Source organism: Lissotriton helveticus, chromosome 12, assembly GCF_964261635.1.
Source record: "Lissotriton helveticus chromosome 12, aLisHel1.1, whole genome shotgun sequence".
In the NCBI taxonomy this organism is placed as follows: Eukaryota; Metazoa; Chordata; class Amphibia; order Caudata; family Salamandridae; genus Lissotriton; species Lissotriton helveticus.
In genome coordinates, this window is record NC_136073.1 from 192,899,976 (window position 1) to 192,914,414 (window position 14,439).

The 14,439-nt window shown below is 41.3% G+C and overlaps 1 protein-coding gene across 1 annotated transcript in view; it reads left to right on the forward strand.

The window, feature by feature from the left end:
* LOC144799696 (DNA topoisomerase I, mitochondrial-like) overlaps positions 1 to 14,439 on the forward strand; it is a 1,324,061-nt gene that overhangs the window by 137,745 nt on the left and 1,171,877 nt on the right. Inside the window, exon 2 of the mRNA XM_078671191.1 lies at positions 1,575 to 1,665. The gene's annotated coding sequence lies outside the window, so the exon portion shown is untranslated. The remainder of the gene's footprint in view (positions 1 to 1,574; positions 1,666 to 14,439) is intronic.

The following is a 14,439-nucleotide window of genomic DNA, read 5'->3' on the forward strand; positions in this document are numbered from 1 at the left end:
TAAATTTGCTAGCAGCAGAAGATCCCTGTGGGACTTGCTGGTCAGCACAACTAGCACGTTTGAAGAGTGATTTTGGCAATCTAGAAACCAAGCTGCACTGCACTGAGCAAGAAAGACTCTTCCATATAGACTGAGTCCCTTATCAGAATTATATCCATGAGAAAGTTTTACTCCTGGAAGAAGCATTAGCCAGTCAATCAGTGTCAACCATCGTGCTGTCCAGCATTTCTTTTTTCAGAATTGGTGCTACCATGCTGCTATTCCTTTGAGTGGGAAGTATGCCAGTAGCTTTTGAAGGTTAAACAGACCAGTAAGTAAGTAAGGTATAGGAACTTTGTTGATTGAATAGGTGTCTACCACTCGGTCAAGTGTTAGTGAGTGACCGGACTTCATACATAGTTTCCTCTACGGTCCTGAGCAGGGGTAATGGGAAAAGAGGAGTTGCATCCAATGCTTATGGGTCAGCCCAGGGCAACTGTGTCCTATGATTCCTTGATTGAATAATTTCTCTTTGATTTTAGATGCAAGGAACCCTGCTAATTTGCATCTGATTTGCTAGGTTTTAGCTGGTCGTTGGAAGCTTCAGCATTGAGGAACTGAAACATCTATAATTTGAGTGGTAGTCCAGGATAGCCAAATGTATTTAATAAAGATGTCATAAGAGATCTTGAAGACTTTAGGTCTGCTGCCTCTGATGCATGCGTGACTATTAAACATGCATTATTGCATAATGGAATAATGCAAGGGCTGTTTTGAGAGGAAAATAATTAACAGGGGTGAGGAGTTGGCTTAACTGCTACCTCGAATCTGGGGAACCGGGTTTGAGTCTTGCAATGACACTGAACATCCTTTGATTCTGGGCAATTCACTTAATCTCCCTGTGCCTAACAAAAATGAATGTGTCCTCATGTAACGCAGCTGGTGCTATGTAAAGCGCTCTGATACCAAATACCTTCAGGTCAAGTTCGTGCTATTTAAAACTTTGTAAAAAAGGAAAAACAAATGCGTGTCTTCTATATGCCACATCCAAAGTACTGTTGAGCTGTGCAGTGCGATGTGCTGAAGTTCTGGCTGTTGAACCAAGTACATAATCCTGTAAAGAACGAAGCCAGAACAGAATCGTGTAAAATCAGTGGCCCTGAGTTAAAGCCCATGAGCTAAGGTTTAAAAGCCTGAAGGGTTTTGCGTTTCGCTCTATCCTAGTTGACCCCGGTACCAAATGGATAGAGTTGTGGCTTGGGTTTTTGTTAACGGACACTACATAACCACTGGGGGAAAAAAAGGAAATTAGCTGATAAAATAAAAATTGTGATACAAAATGGTCACCCAGAAATACCAATAACTAGTTACAAGATGTCACCACAGTCTTCTCTGCATTAACTTACAAAATGTCAGAAAACACATGAGCCAGCAAATTAGTTCAGGAGAAACCATTTATAACTGGTCATCTAGATATTCCAGAATGGAGTGCTAAATACAACGCTGCATGTAGCCACCGATGTAAATACGTTTTGAGGACAGTAAAGCCTTTAAAACCTTCATTAATGACTTGATCTCATTTATTTGCTTCACAGAAAATCAACCCCAAGGTTTCAGGTCTGATTGTCATCTGCCATTTTCCTTTTGGAGGTGCATTGGTGCAGCTAACTGCTTGCTTTTAACTAGGTAAGGTGCCATTTTATATTTTGTGATCACTGTATTCGCGCTGTGTTTTTTTAATAAAATTTTCCTTGACATAGGTGACATGCTCGTATGCATGCTTGTTTTTCTATTTTCTTTAACAGGCTCCTGCGGAGTGAGTATAATGTTTGTATAATTGGCACCTCCTTTGAGAGGGTGTTGGATTTTGATTTAACTGCAGTTTAGATTGTGCCTGAAGTGAGTAGGCATGGAGCACCAATGACTGATTTGAAGATACTATGTTAGAAGAGAAAAAAGTTAGAGCTGGTGGTAGATCCTTTGGGGTCGCGGCTGCAAAGCTCTGGAACACCGTACCTTTGGAGCTGAGACAAATCAGTGATCTCCTTCCGTTTAGAAGGAGGTTAAAAAATGGCTGCTTCCCAAGATGTAGGGGTTAGCTACAGTAGGGTCTAGCGGATGTATATCATGTCGAGTTACTAGCGCCAGGATGCCTGTCAGGTGATAGTGCGCTTTATAAGTATAATAATAATAAAAATATCGTATGATTGATCTTATTCCAATGGGAAGTCTTAGGACCTCTCTGGGATTAAATCTTGTGTCCGGAAAGCTACCTAACACCACATCCCTGCCATAGATGCCCTTGATATTGAAAAGTGTGGGGTCATTCAACCACTGGTATTAATTTTCACACTTACAGAAAAAATACTCGAAACCCCAAGCACCTGTTGTCTACTGGAATTTTCTACATTGCATGTCAGTATATCGCAGTACTTCATCCAACAAGCATTGCCAACCAAGCCAAAGGGGCTGGCTTTTCTTTGAAAATGAAGGTGCTTCTTAATTGCTTGGCAATTTTAAATTAAAGGACGGATGAAGGGCAATGCTGCAATTACATCGGTACCTTTGCATCGCATGGATCAAAATAATAAAAATTTCACTAAGTAAACCAAATCTCAACGTGATCTTCTAGTGAGGTGAAGTAAGATAAAACCTTACGTTTCAAAAACAAAACACTGAAATTAACGAGTTACAGATTACTGCACTAACTACAACTTCCTCTCTGGCATTTCACTTCTTTTGACCTCATATATTTCTTCACTCATGACCTGTTCAATTACATCATTGAAGACCTAACCGATGACCTAACCGATTACACCCATAAACTATATACCATGATTGGTGTTAACATGTGGTCCATAGCATCGAAATAGAGCAAGTCTTGGAGGCAAGTGAGATTATGCATGTTGAAAGGTATGGGGCACCATTTACAAACCAGAAAAAAATGGGTTGCAGGTATTACTCCATGTTAAAGGTAAAGGCTGAGTGCAGCTGATGTGGGTTCCAGGGGTATGTTTGAAAGTAGGTTGTGGCTTCATGCTAAAGCCTTTAAAAAAGAAAAAAATGAAAATCTGTGAGAAAGCCCTAAGCTTCTTTTGACGGTAGATTTTCCACAACTGGATATCTGGATGCATACCCATGTTAAATAGTTGTAATACAGTGTATGTGTAAATTCTAAGTAGTTACAACATTCACAAGGTGTGGATGTTTATTAACAGAAATTTGTAGATTTTGAGGTATTGAAGAGTGTGAATAATGGAGAATGTAGGGGTGTCCTATTTGAGGCGGTTTTTGCCACACTAGTTTCGCAAACATGGCTGCAAGGTTATGTACCATTGTGGCCATCTTAGGAATGTGTGTAGTGTATTTTACTAAAATACAGAGGGATGTCTATGGGACCAGGCTGAAGGTGTCTTGTCATTGGCAAATTCATACCAGTCAACCTGGGTCATATGAAGTCTTTAGGAGGCTTGATACATAAATGAATAGAAAATTATCACATATGTAACAAGTTGAATTGCTTCAATTCTGCAAACAGTATAGGCCCTTGTCACAATGGAAGTATGATGTCATCAATTGCTATATCAAATATCAGTAATATTGTCAATGATGTAATTGAACTATGTTCTAGTTGGCTAAGTAAGCTATAGCTGGTAATCTTCCGTCTTTTTGATTCCTTTTTAAAAGTTGGTTTATCTCAATTCAACACCCAGTTATAACGTTGCTTTAAACTTTGTTTTTTTTCTCAGTGAAGTTCTTTTTTTTTTTTAACATAAGATCTTATTACTATACCTAGCTATAATTTTACTTTAACCTTTGTTTTTTTTCCCCAATTAATTACTGTGCTTTAAAAATAATCTTATTCAGCCATCTTCCCTGCTGTGCAATGCAAGGTAAAGCTCTGTACACAATCCCACTTCCGATGGCCAGATAACTGCAGCTTAGAGCCTTTGGCAGTGTGCAGCTTGGATTTTCCATACTCCAACCCAACCCCCTGCTACACATAGCCTTTGATTAGCCGCTGTCACACACACCCTCCCCTGGCGAAAGTAATCCCACATTTTGTTTCCATTTTTATTTTTGTTAAGGTATTACAGTACTCAGTTTTTGCCAAATCTCAAGCTTAACTCCCATGGTGCCACAGGGCTGTGCAAGCTTTCTAGGGGAATCTTACAAAGCACAGTAGGAGTGAAGCTTTTGTGGCATTTTCTGTGATACATGCAAAATGAACAATTGATGGACAGAATGCCGAACAATGTCATACATTCACCCCAGTACAGAGATCCGGGCCTAAATCCATTGTTTTCTTGCTCACCATGCCATTCCAGTTTGAATCCAGTCATATGCATATCAGTCTTGACCCTGTACTCAACAGTCCTGCCCGAACTGCCAGGCCAAGTCCTCCCTGGACTGGAAACAAGCATCCTAGAACCGGTTTTGGGATTTCACCCCTCACCAGCCAGGATAGCTGGACTCCAGTGGCACAGAGACCACAGGACCCATGTTTCTGTGAAACCCCATGGGAACATCGCACAGTGCCCTGCAGGAGTACCACAATACAATAACCTTTTATATATATATTTTTTTATTTTGACTCTGTTGTTCTGGGTCCTCCCGCAGTAGCAGGTGGGTCAAGGTGACCCTACACTGCCCTCTCATGTCCTTTTTCAGGACACATGGACAGAGTCCCCCAGTTGCATAATAGTGGCATCAACATTTTCTCCTCAGTTGAAGCTAGCTCATCAGATTGCTCTGGACTGGTCAAAGTTTCACAGCACCGAAATAGTTGACTGGAGAAAAGTCTCTCCCTGCCAATGGGAGGGAGCTATTCATGGGATTCTTGGTGCCACTGGGCCACCATATGACGAACCGTCCAGATGCACCCAAACGTTAACCTCTTCAGGCCCAATGAGCACATTTTTAACTTTGAACTTCCTAAATGGCTGAAATGATTTACACTAAATAAAATAAAAAGCATGTTTTTTTAATAAAGTTCTAATTTGTTGGTAAATTTGTTGTCTAATTCAGTTGAACAGTTTTTTTTCTGTATGAGCGAGAAAAATTTCTTATGTGGAATTAATATGGCTAATCAATGTGTTGAGACCCCTGCCTTTTCTTAGCCTCAGCTTGTCAGTGTCAGAGATAACCTCCACCACACTTGTTTTTTTTTTTTTGGTAAAGTATCATGGATATCCATCAAATGCCTCAAACATTATTAAACCAAAATTCGCTTTTTCTAATACACAAAAAATGTAAAGAAATCTACATTTTATTAATAGAAATTAAATGGAACTTTCTTTACACATGGGTATTTTAAATCTATCATTTGTTACATTTCATAAGTTTGTTTTGTAAACATTGTTGTGTATAATTTGTTTAAACATTCAATTTATAGTCAAATTAATTTTACCTTTGTCATGCAAACAGAAGGGCTCTTGAAGGGTTAAGGAGTGGGTGGTGTTTTAAGGGAAAGGGTTTACCTAAGAGTCTGGAATAATTATAGTTATGGGGTAAGGTTTTTTTTAGGGTTCAATGGTGGTAAATGATTTGGGGCGCAATGGGTTTTTAGTGTTCAGGAGTGGGGAGTGATACGAGAGATAATGCTTTTTTAATGTGAAACAATGGTTAGTAATTTTGGGTTAAGGTTTTTTAAAGAATGTTTAACAATTGTTTTGAAAAAAAACTACTTATAATAATGGCAATTAATAGTTGTTATATTAGAATTTGCAGACATTATGAAAAGTACATTGAGGCATTTTTTTACTTAGTTTTAATATATAGGTGTAATTACATTTAATCGATTACCAATGTAATAACTTGTGTAATTCATTTTGAAAATGCAATTATAAATAAAATGTTTTAAAATAAAGTTAGTTACTTAAAAATATGGTGATGGCCGCGTGGGATGGAAAGCGCGGAGATACCCTTCAGGGGGTCCAATCCTGCGCTATACAAGAAAATAAATAAATAAATGAGTAGCCAATTAGCGGCCTATTAGCACAGTGTTGAATTAGATTAACCTCTAAAAAAAAAAAAGTGAAATGCAAAGAATAGAAGAAGAGAAATAAAAGTGGTCTTTAAAAGGAGAAAGATGGAAAACAAATGGACTGGTCCATGAGGTCTGTCACTTAAGCACATTAATTTTCGGATGGATGTGCATGTTTGATCAGACAACAAATTCGGTCACTAACAGGACAAGAGAGCTAGCAACTGAAGTTGACTGGCCCATTACTCAATGCCTATTCTATTCTGAATTGGAAGCAGGGTGTAAAGGACTGTCATTCAAACAAATAGCACAAGATGACCTAAGCCTCCGATTCCGTAACTCTTGGATAGAGAATACCCTGAAAATAGATTTGAATTTATGACTTTATGTGCCTGATTTTCCCTTCTAATTCAGCTTGTAATGGATCAAAAACGATAGACGTGGGTGAATGAAAGAAGATTAAAAAAATTCTAATATTTATTCAGTTTTAGTTGGTTTAAAATATTCTTATTTTTGTATTTGAGTAGCTTCAAATGTACACAAGTAGTCAACAAAGTGTTTTGTTACTTTCTATTTTCATATAAATGTAGTTTCATCTGCACCAGCAACAATTTACCAATTAGTGATTCAAAGTTTCAGAAGTAGCGATGATCAATACTTTATATGGTGACTGATTTCAAGATATTTAATTTCAGCATTGCAACCTGCGAGGTGAGTAGGATTCTAAGCTTTACAGTGAAACTGTATTTTATTATATTTTCATTACCTCAATTTTTCTTTTTTGGTACATTAATGTATGTAATTTTCTTTTTTTATATGGAGGGGTGGGGGCTGCCCAAAATGGGCATGCCAATGCCCCCACAATACCCAAACAATTCCAGTCTGTCTGCCCTTTCTGGGAGGCAGATGGGGGATATAGTACCTGATCTGCCCCGTAAAGGGGGGGGTTCAGAAAGCCCACGAGGCACCAGGGATTTGTAGGCCTCGTGACCTATCAATGCGCATGCGCATTGAGCGGAGCGAGACTATAGGGCTTTAAACAGACTTTAACTAACTGGCGATTTGGTGCTGTGCCCGTGCGCTTTTAGGTCAATGCGCAAGCGCATTGACCTAAAATGCGCGTGCACAGCATCAAATTGTCAGCCATCTGTTGCCCAGCTTGGTGTCGCTCCACCCCCTGTGGCATCAAAGGCTTTCACGGCCGGCCGTGCTTTCAGTTTGCCGGCCGTGTGAAGTGCATTTCAAAGGCCGCTCTCTGCTCCGCCCCCTGCTGCGGCCAAGACTCATTTCTCCTCCCTCCTCATGCACCCTCAGTGGGCTGAAGAATAAAGATTGCCACATTATTTTCGCCGGTCTGTTTTTCCAGTATAGATATATATAGCTTTCCATAAAGAAACAAAGAGCCGGGACTGAAGAATAACTGTTCTAAACATCTTTTGGAAAAATGCTTCCCGAAAACATGCACTTCTATAACCTCAACATTTTTAAGCAAATTTCTCAACAACAGCGATGATTCCTAATCCTCCCATTGGTTTAAAAAAAAAAAACTCTGCGCACACATTTACTCGATGTTCCGCTTGGTTCTGAGATTCACAGCCCTCTTGCAGTTGGCATGTTCACTGCCCGAGCTGTACGCCTGTCAGGATTAAGTCAGTGATGGCTTCCGATAGACAACGCTGCTCAGTGCGTCCTTCTTAACACGTCATTTGATGTGCACTTCTGTAAAACTGATGTTGTCTTAGATACCATTTGGCAAATGTCTAGGCGTAGTGCCACCGAATCAGCAATTCCGATGCCACGAGCAATTGAAGTTCCTGTTGCGTTACTTACTATCACCAGTATTAATGCCCCATTTTTAAGGCTTTCACGGCCGGCCGGCCGGCCGTGTGAATTGCACTTAAAAGGCCGCTCTCCCTGCTCCGCCCCCTGCTGCGGCCGAGACGCATTTCTCATCCCCCTTCCCCACAGCAATGCCCTCCGTCTTGCTCTATTAGGCTGTTCTCTTGTCACATTCATTCAGACAGTCTCCTCATTTCCTCTTACCCAATAATTTTACTTCCGTGTACCGAACTTCTGCCGGTCTGAATGTTTGTAGATTATTTTGCATTGAGTTTGCAAAAAGGGCAAAAGAAGGTAGAACAGCTACTCGTTACGTTGCAAGGGAGGTATGGGCATTCAGTTTGTTTCTAATTCTAACAGTCCTTTTGATTTTTCTGATCTCTGTTTTATACAGTTGATAGTTTCGACTTTTGGTGTCAGACTTTTGTTGTGTTTGGCATGGGATGCCTTTTTCACTAAGTCACATACTACAGGGAAGAGCAGCATAGTTCATTTCGGTGTGTAGCATTATATTATGTAGGAGTTCCAAAATCAGCAACAATAATACGTCATGTTAATCTGCTAGCTTTATTCCATTTATGCAACTGATACATCCCACCTTGTAGCAGTGACTCCATTCAGCTGGTCGCTTTTGTGAGTGTTTCTGTAAACAAGCTTGAGAATGGCAGAGCTATGAAGATTTCTGTTCATACCGTGGTGCTGAAATAAACACTTTTTTAGCCAGCGCGGTATTTAAAGGCGGTAACGTTCGAGACCTCTGCACTTATGTATTCTCCTGACTTAAGTCTAGATGTTCATCGGAGGAGTCCAAGAATCTATTTAGAAGCTGATGCTTTCACTTGTGTATGCTGAGCTACGTGTAAGTCTCCAGTGCTCAGTGTGCAGCAGTCCATCCATGTAGGAGTAGGGCAGGGTCGGCCTGGGACAGAAAATAGGCTTTGCCTCCTAAATAACAAGCATTTGCAATGCAATATGTCTCGCATTACTGATAGCGGTTAGCTATTGGCGTTGCAAATAATAATGACATCATTACACATACATTATTATTTTTGTTTTATTAAGTCAATTTTAAATTTTGTAATTTTAATTCATTGATTATCTCTGTGATTTACTTACTGTCTGATTTTGGACATTTGTGACTTAGCGCTTGCATTAGGCTGGAATTGTTTTTTTTTTTTTTTTACACCAACAACTGTACTAAGCCTGTGTTTTGTATTTTTAGTTGTTTTTACTATTAAATCTGCAAAATAAACGTGCCTGTTGGTGGGCTCGTTTATGGATTATTTTATGATTGATCTCAGTTCACTTTCTGCTGTTTGTGGGTCACTCAAGACATCTACAACAGCTTGTACGGTTGTTTTGACAGTGCTTGTGAAAGGGTATAATGGTCTCTCACGTCCTCTGCTCCACCCATCACATATTTATAGATCAGTCGTATTTCCCCTCTCTCCTGTGAACTTGTCCATCACGCGGCTTTTAAATGACTCGCATTTACTTCTTCCCTCTCTGCTATGGAGTATATAATTTTTATTTTAATGTTTCCATCATTTCGCCTTTATTAATTGTGTGTGTGTGTGTGTGTGTATGTATGTATATATATATATGTATGTATGTATGTATGTATGTATGTGTATCCATAGAGCATTCCGTGTTTGGTTTGCTATTCTGTTTTGTTTATGCCGCTGATGTTTGTGTTTCTTTCCTCCGGTAATGTATTCATGACTGTTAGATATTTACATGTCTTTCTTATAGCTGTCCTGTTCATTTTCTATGGTCTGTGTATACATGAGGTATTTAACTGTCATACCCATATTGACTCTTTGTTCTACGATGTTCGTACCTCTGGAATATTTAATGTTTCGATTCTGCAGCATACTTGTACTTTATTTAATGTCTTGGGATGCTGGCCTCTTTAACATCTCCCATTTACTACTACTTTTGTTTGTTTTTGATCATTCTCTCTTATCTCGTTTCCACCTTCAGTGTTTTTTCCCCTCCGATAATTTTAATGTCTCTCTCGCCAGTCTCCCCGTTCCCCCTTTCACTGCGTTTATGGCCTTAAGATATTAGACTTTCCCCTCCCATATTCCTCTTCTGTGCTGTTTTTAGCTAGAGATCGGTCTGTCTCCTATCTTTTACTATTTTTTTTGTTTACTTTTTTTGTTGAAATATATTAATTTCTTGCTCCGGTCTCTCCACACTTTATACTATGTTTGTAACCCTTTGACAATTTAATGTAGCACTCCAAATGTTCGTTTTATCCCTTTGCTACTGGTCTCTGTCTGGCATTTTAAATACTCTCTCCCCTCTAACCTATGCAGCGCGCATGCTCTGCATAGGAGGACCATTAGCCGTCGCTCTTTTCTTTTTGGAAGCACATACTCATGCTTGTGGCGGCATCCACCTTGCGGGAGCGAGCAGGGGCGTGCCACACGCAAGAGTATGTGCTTCCAAAAAGAGCAGACCGTGCACGCATACACCACTTCCGGGCCAGCAAACATACGTCGATAAAATGGTTCTCACTCTCTCCTCCTCTATCCCTCTCCCTGCTCTCCTCTCTCTCTCTCTCTCTCTCTCCCTCTCTCACTCCACTCCCTCTCCTCTCCCTCCTTCCCTATCGTCCTCCCTCTCTCTCACTCTCCCTCTCTCCGTCTACCTCTCTCACTTTCCCTCACTTCCCTCTCCCTCTCTCCTCTCTCACCCCCTCCCTCCCTCTCTCCTCTCCCTTCTCCCCTCTCTCCTCTCACCTCTCCCTTCTCCCCTCTCTCCTCTCACCTCTTACCCTCTCTCTCCTCTCTCTTCTCTCCCCCTCTCTCTCCTCTCTCCCTCTCTTTACCTTCCCCCTGCTCTCCTTTTTCTCCATCTCCCCCTCTGCCTGCTCTCCTCTCTCTCTCCCTCCCCTCTCTCCCCCCTCCGTCCTTTGCTCTCGTCCTCCCCCTCTCTTCATAACCTCCCTCTACCCTCTCTCCCTTTCCCTCACTTCCCTCTCCCTCTCTTCCTTTCCCTCTCTTCCCTCTCCTCTCTCCTCTCTCCCCGTCTCCGTCTCTCTCTCCCCCCTCTCTCTCTCCTCTCTCCCTCTCTTTACCCTCTCCCTGCTCTCCTTTTTCTCCCTCTTCCCATCTCACTGAGCAGCACCACTCAGCACCACCACAGCATCACTCAGCACCACCACAGCATCACTGGTTCAAATATGTTCTTTCAATGTTTCAAGCTGTTTTCAAGCTTTATCACAAATCACAAAATCACAAAAAAATGTTAATATTTCACTTCTGTTATTGAATAAAAAACACTGAACATAATCTTCACAAAAGTTAATTACAAAAGTTTAAGCTATTGCCATTACAAATTAAATACATTATTTAAGTATTAATTATTTAAATAAATCAAAAAGCATTGTTATTTGTAATATCAATACATCTAAGTCACGTAAATACAAAACATGTTGCGTTACAAATGCTTTAGGTGTCACATTTGCGAAAGTTATAACTATTGGCATTGTAAATGACAAAGCTATTAATTTAGCTATTTTAAAAAACAAAACATAAATAAAAAAATGTCATTTATAAGACCAATAGCTCAAACTTTCCTAATGCGAGACCTATTGCATTTCCAATGCTTGTTTTATATGTAGGGGTGGGGGCTGCCCAGAATGGGCAAGTCGATGCCCCCTCCCCCCAAAGATTTGCCACAGCCTTTCTGTCCCCCCCGGAGGTAGACTAGGGCAATAGCCCCTTATCTGCCCCCCTCCCCCCGAGCAGAAAGCCCACTAGGCACCAGGGATTTTTTTTAAGTTCAATGCCAATGTCTCCCCCCCCCCCCCCAAACAAGTCAGTCTTTTTGTCCCCCCCCCCCCATGGGGGCATATTTGGGCAATAGCCCCTGATCTGCCACCCCTCCCCCAGGGCAGCAGAAACCCCCCCTAAGCACCGCCCTTTCCTTTCTAAATGAGCCTAGCTGTGGTTTTTGGGCCCTAGTACATCCTGCACCAAGGGAAACCTTACACACCTGTACATTTCGTTAAAGTAGACACCAAGGGGAATCCAGGATGGGGTCACTTATGTGCCTCCCACCAGGTTCTGTTACCCAGAATCCCTTGCAAACCTCAAATTTAGAAGAAAAACCCCACATTTGTCTCCCATTTTTGTGATGAAAAGTTCTGGAATCTGCGGGGAGCCACAAACTTTCATTCAGCATTGCACCAAGTCTCTTGATAAAAATGGTCCCTCACTTGTGTGGGTAAGCCTTGTGTCAGCGATGGGAAACAACCCAAATGCAACATGGGAACATCACATTTTTCACTAAAAACTGACCCTTTTTTGCTATGTTCATGGCTGTGGATTTTGTACCCTAGCTTTGCCGGAACCTAAGGAAACCTGTACCTTTTTGCAAAGAAGATACCCAGGGCCAGCCAGGATGGGGTGACTTTTGTAGCTTTAACCAGGTTCTATTACCCAGAATCCCTTGCAAACATCAAACTTTGTAAAACAAACATTTTCCTCACATTTCTGTGGTGGGAAGTTCTGGAATGTGCTTGGATCCACAAACATCCACCCACCCAGCAGTCCCCGAAGTCTCCCGATAAAAACTGTACCTCAATTTTGTGGGTAGGCTGGAGCCTGTGACAGAAAACGGCCCAAAATATACTGTGGAGACTTCAATATTATTGATTACAAAAAGATCTTGTTTCGCGAGGGCATCACCTGCGTTTTAGAGCTCTGGCTCGGCTACCATCTAGGGAAGCTTACCAGTCCCAGACATTTCAGAAAACTAGCCACTCTGGAGTGTACAGAAGTGTGACTTTCGTAGATCCTCCTATATTTTCCTACCCAGAATCCCCTGCAAACCTCAAATTTAGCTGAAAGAAATCCCCACATTTTTCTCACATTTCTGTGTGGAAAAGTTGTGGGATTGCCATGCTGACACAAATTTCCTACCACCCCGTGTCCCCCCAGGTCTGCCGATAAAAATAGTCCCTCACTTGTGTGGAAGGGCCAAGTATATGCGTTAGACAATGGCCTAAAACCTATTGCGGGAACATCAAAATTATTGAACACAAAATGACCTGGTTTTACAAGGGGGGTTGGTCCCGGGCTCTGTGGCCATCTAGGTATACTTACCAAACTCGCACATTTCTGAAACCAGACACCATGAGAGTCCAGGGAGGTGTGACTCGCCTGGATGCCCCATCCTTTACCTCATCAGAATCCCCTGCATACCTTATATTTAGCTGAAAAAAAATCGAATTTTCCTTATTTCTATATATAAATACTGTGATGGCACAATTGTCCTACCACTCGGTGTTCCCCTCCGTCTCTTAAGTAAAATGATACCTCACTTGTGTGGGTGGGCCAAGGGCCTGTGCCTGGGAAGGGCTAAAAGCATAGGGATTAAGGGGCTAGCACAGCGAACTCTAAGTACTATATTTTATTTTTTTTAAATACGTTTTACGTGATTTTGCAGTGGACACCCACACATGTGAAGTATCACGTGTGGACATCTGTGCCAGCACGGATGATCCCAATTTGAGGTTTGCTGGAGATTCTGGGTAGGAAAACGTTGAGGGATCCATACAAGTCACACCTCACTAGATTCTTCAGAGGATCTTGTTTTCAGAAATGTCTGAGATTGGTAGGTTTCCATAGATGGTCGCTGAGCCCGGGATCAAAAACGCAAGTCACTCCCTGACAAAACTGGGTCTTTTTGGAATCCATCATTTTGAAGTCTCTACTGTATGTTTTGGGTCATTTCCTGTCACGGCCACTAGGCCTTCCCACGCAAGAGAGGTACCATTTATATCAGGAGACTTGGGGGTGGGGAGGATGCTGGGTGGGTGGAAGTTGGTGGCTCCCAACAGATTCCAGAACTTTCTATTACAGAAATGCGAGGAAAATGTGTTTTTTGGGACAAAGTTTGAGTTTTGCACGGGAATTTGGGTAACAGAGCCTAGGGAGAGCCACTCAAGTCACCCCATCCTAGATTCGCCTGGATGTCTAGTTTAAAAAAAAATTATAGGTTTGCTAGGTTTCCCTAGGTGCGGCTGAGCTAGGGTCCAAAATTCACAGCTAGGCACGTTGCAAAAAATTATCATTTTTTACCTGAAAAATACGATGTGGTAAGGTAATTTTTATTATGCATAGTTAATTAAAACCAGTGCAAACATTTTACAGAACAGGTTTAATATCATAAAAGAAGTTGTATCTTTAAAACATCATTAAAAAAGCAAACAGTAAAAGCCCAATACAAAGTTCCAGATGCATTCCTTTTGGGTAAGAGCATGTGTCAATAAGTTCAAATTGGCGTCTATATGTTTTAATGTTTTTTGGCAGTTTCTGCTCAATTAGCGCTAGGAACTTTACATACCTGCAGTTTAGTTTTGTGTTTGCAGGGTTAAGACAAGCCAGTACTGCTTGCCTTCTAGTGCGAGTTCCTAACTGTTTGTTTAAGCTGGTCCTTTAAGAACAGCTGGCGTGCTGGCCTGAACTCTTGGCAGAGGCAAGTCATATGAAGTATGTCGCCCTTCTCTGTATTGCAGAAGGTGCAGGCATCGTGGCCATTGATCCTGAGCAAAGGTGGAAAGTGCTCTCTAGTAGGCAAGACCCCTAGTCTGTATTTCAGAAACTTCAGTTTTATTGTCT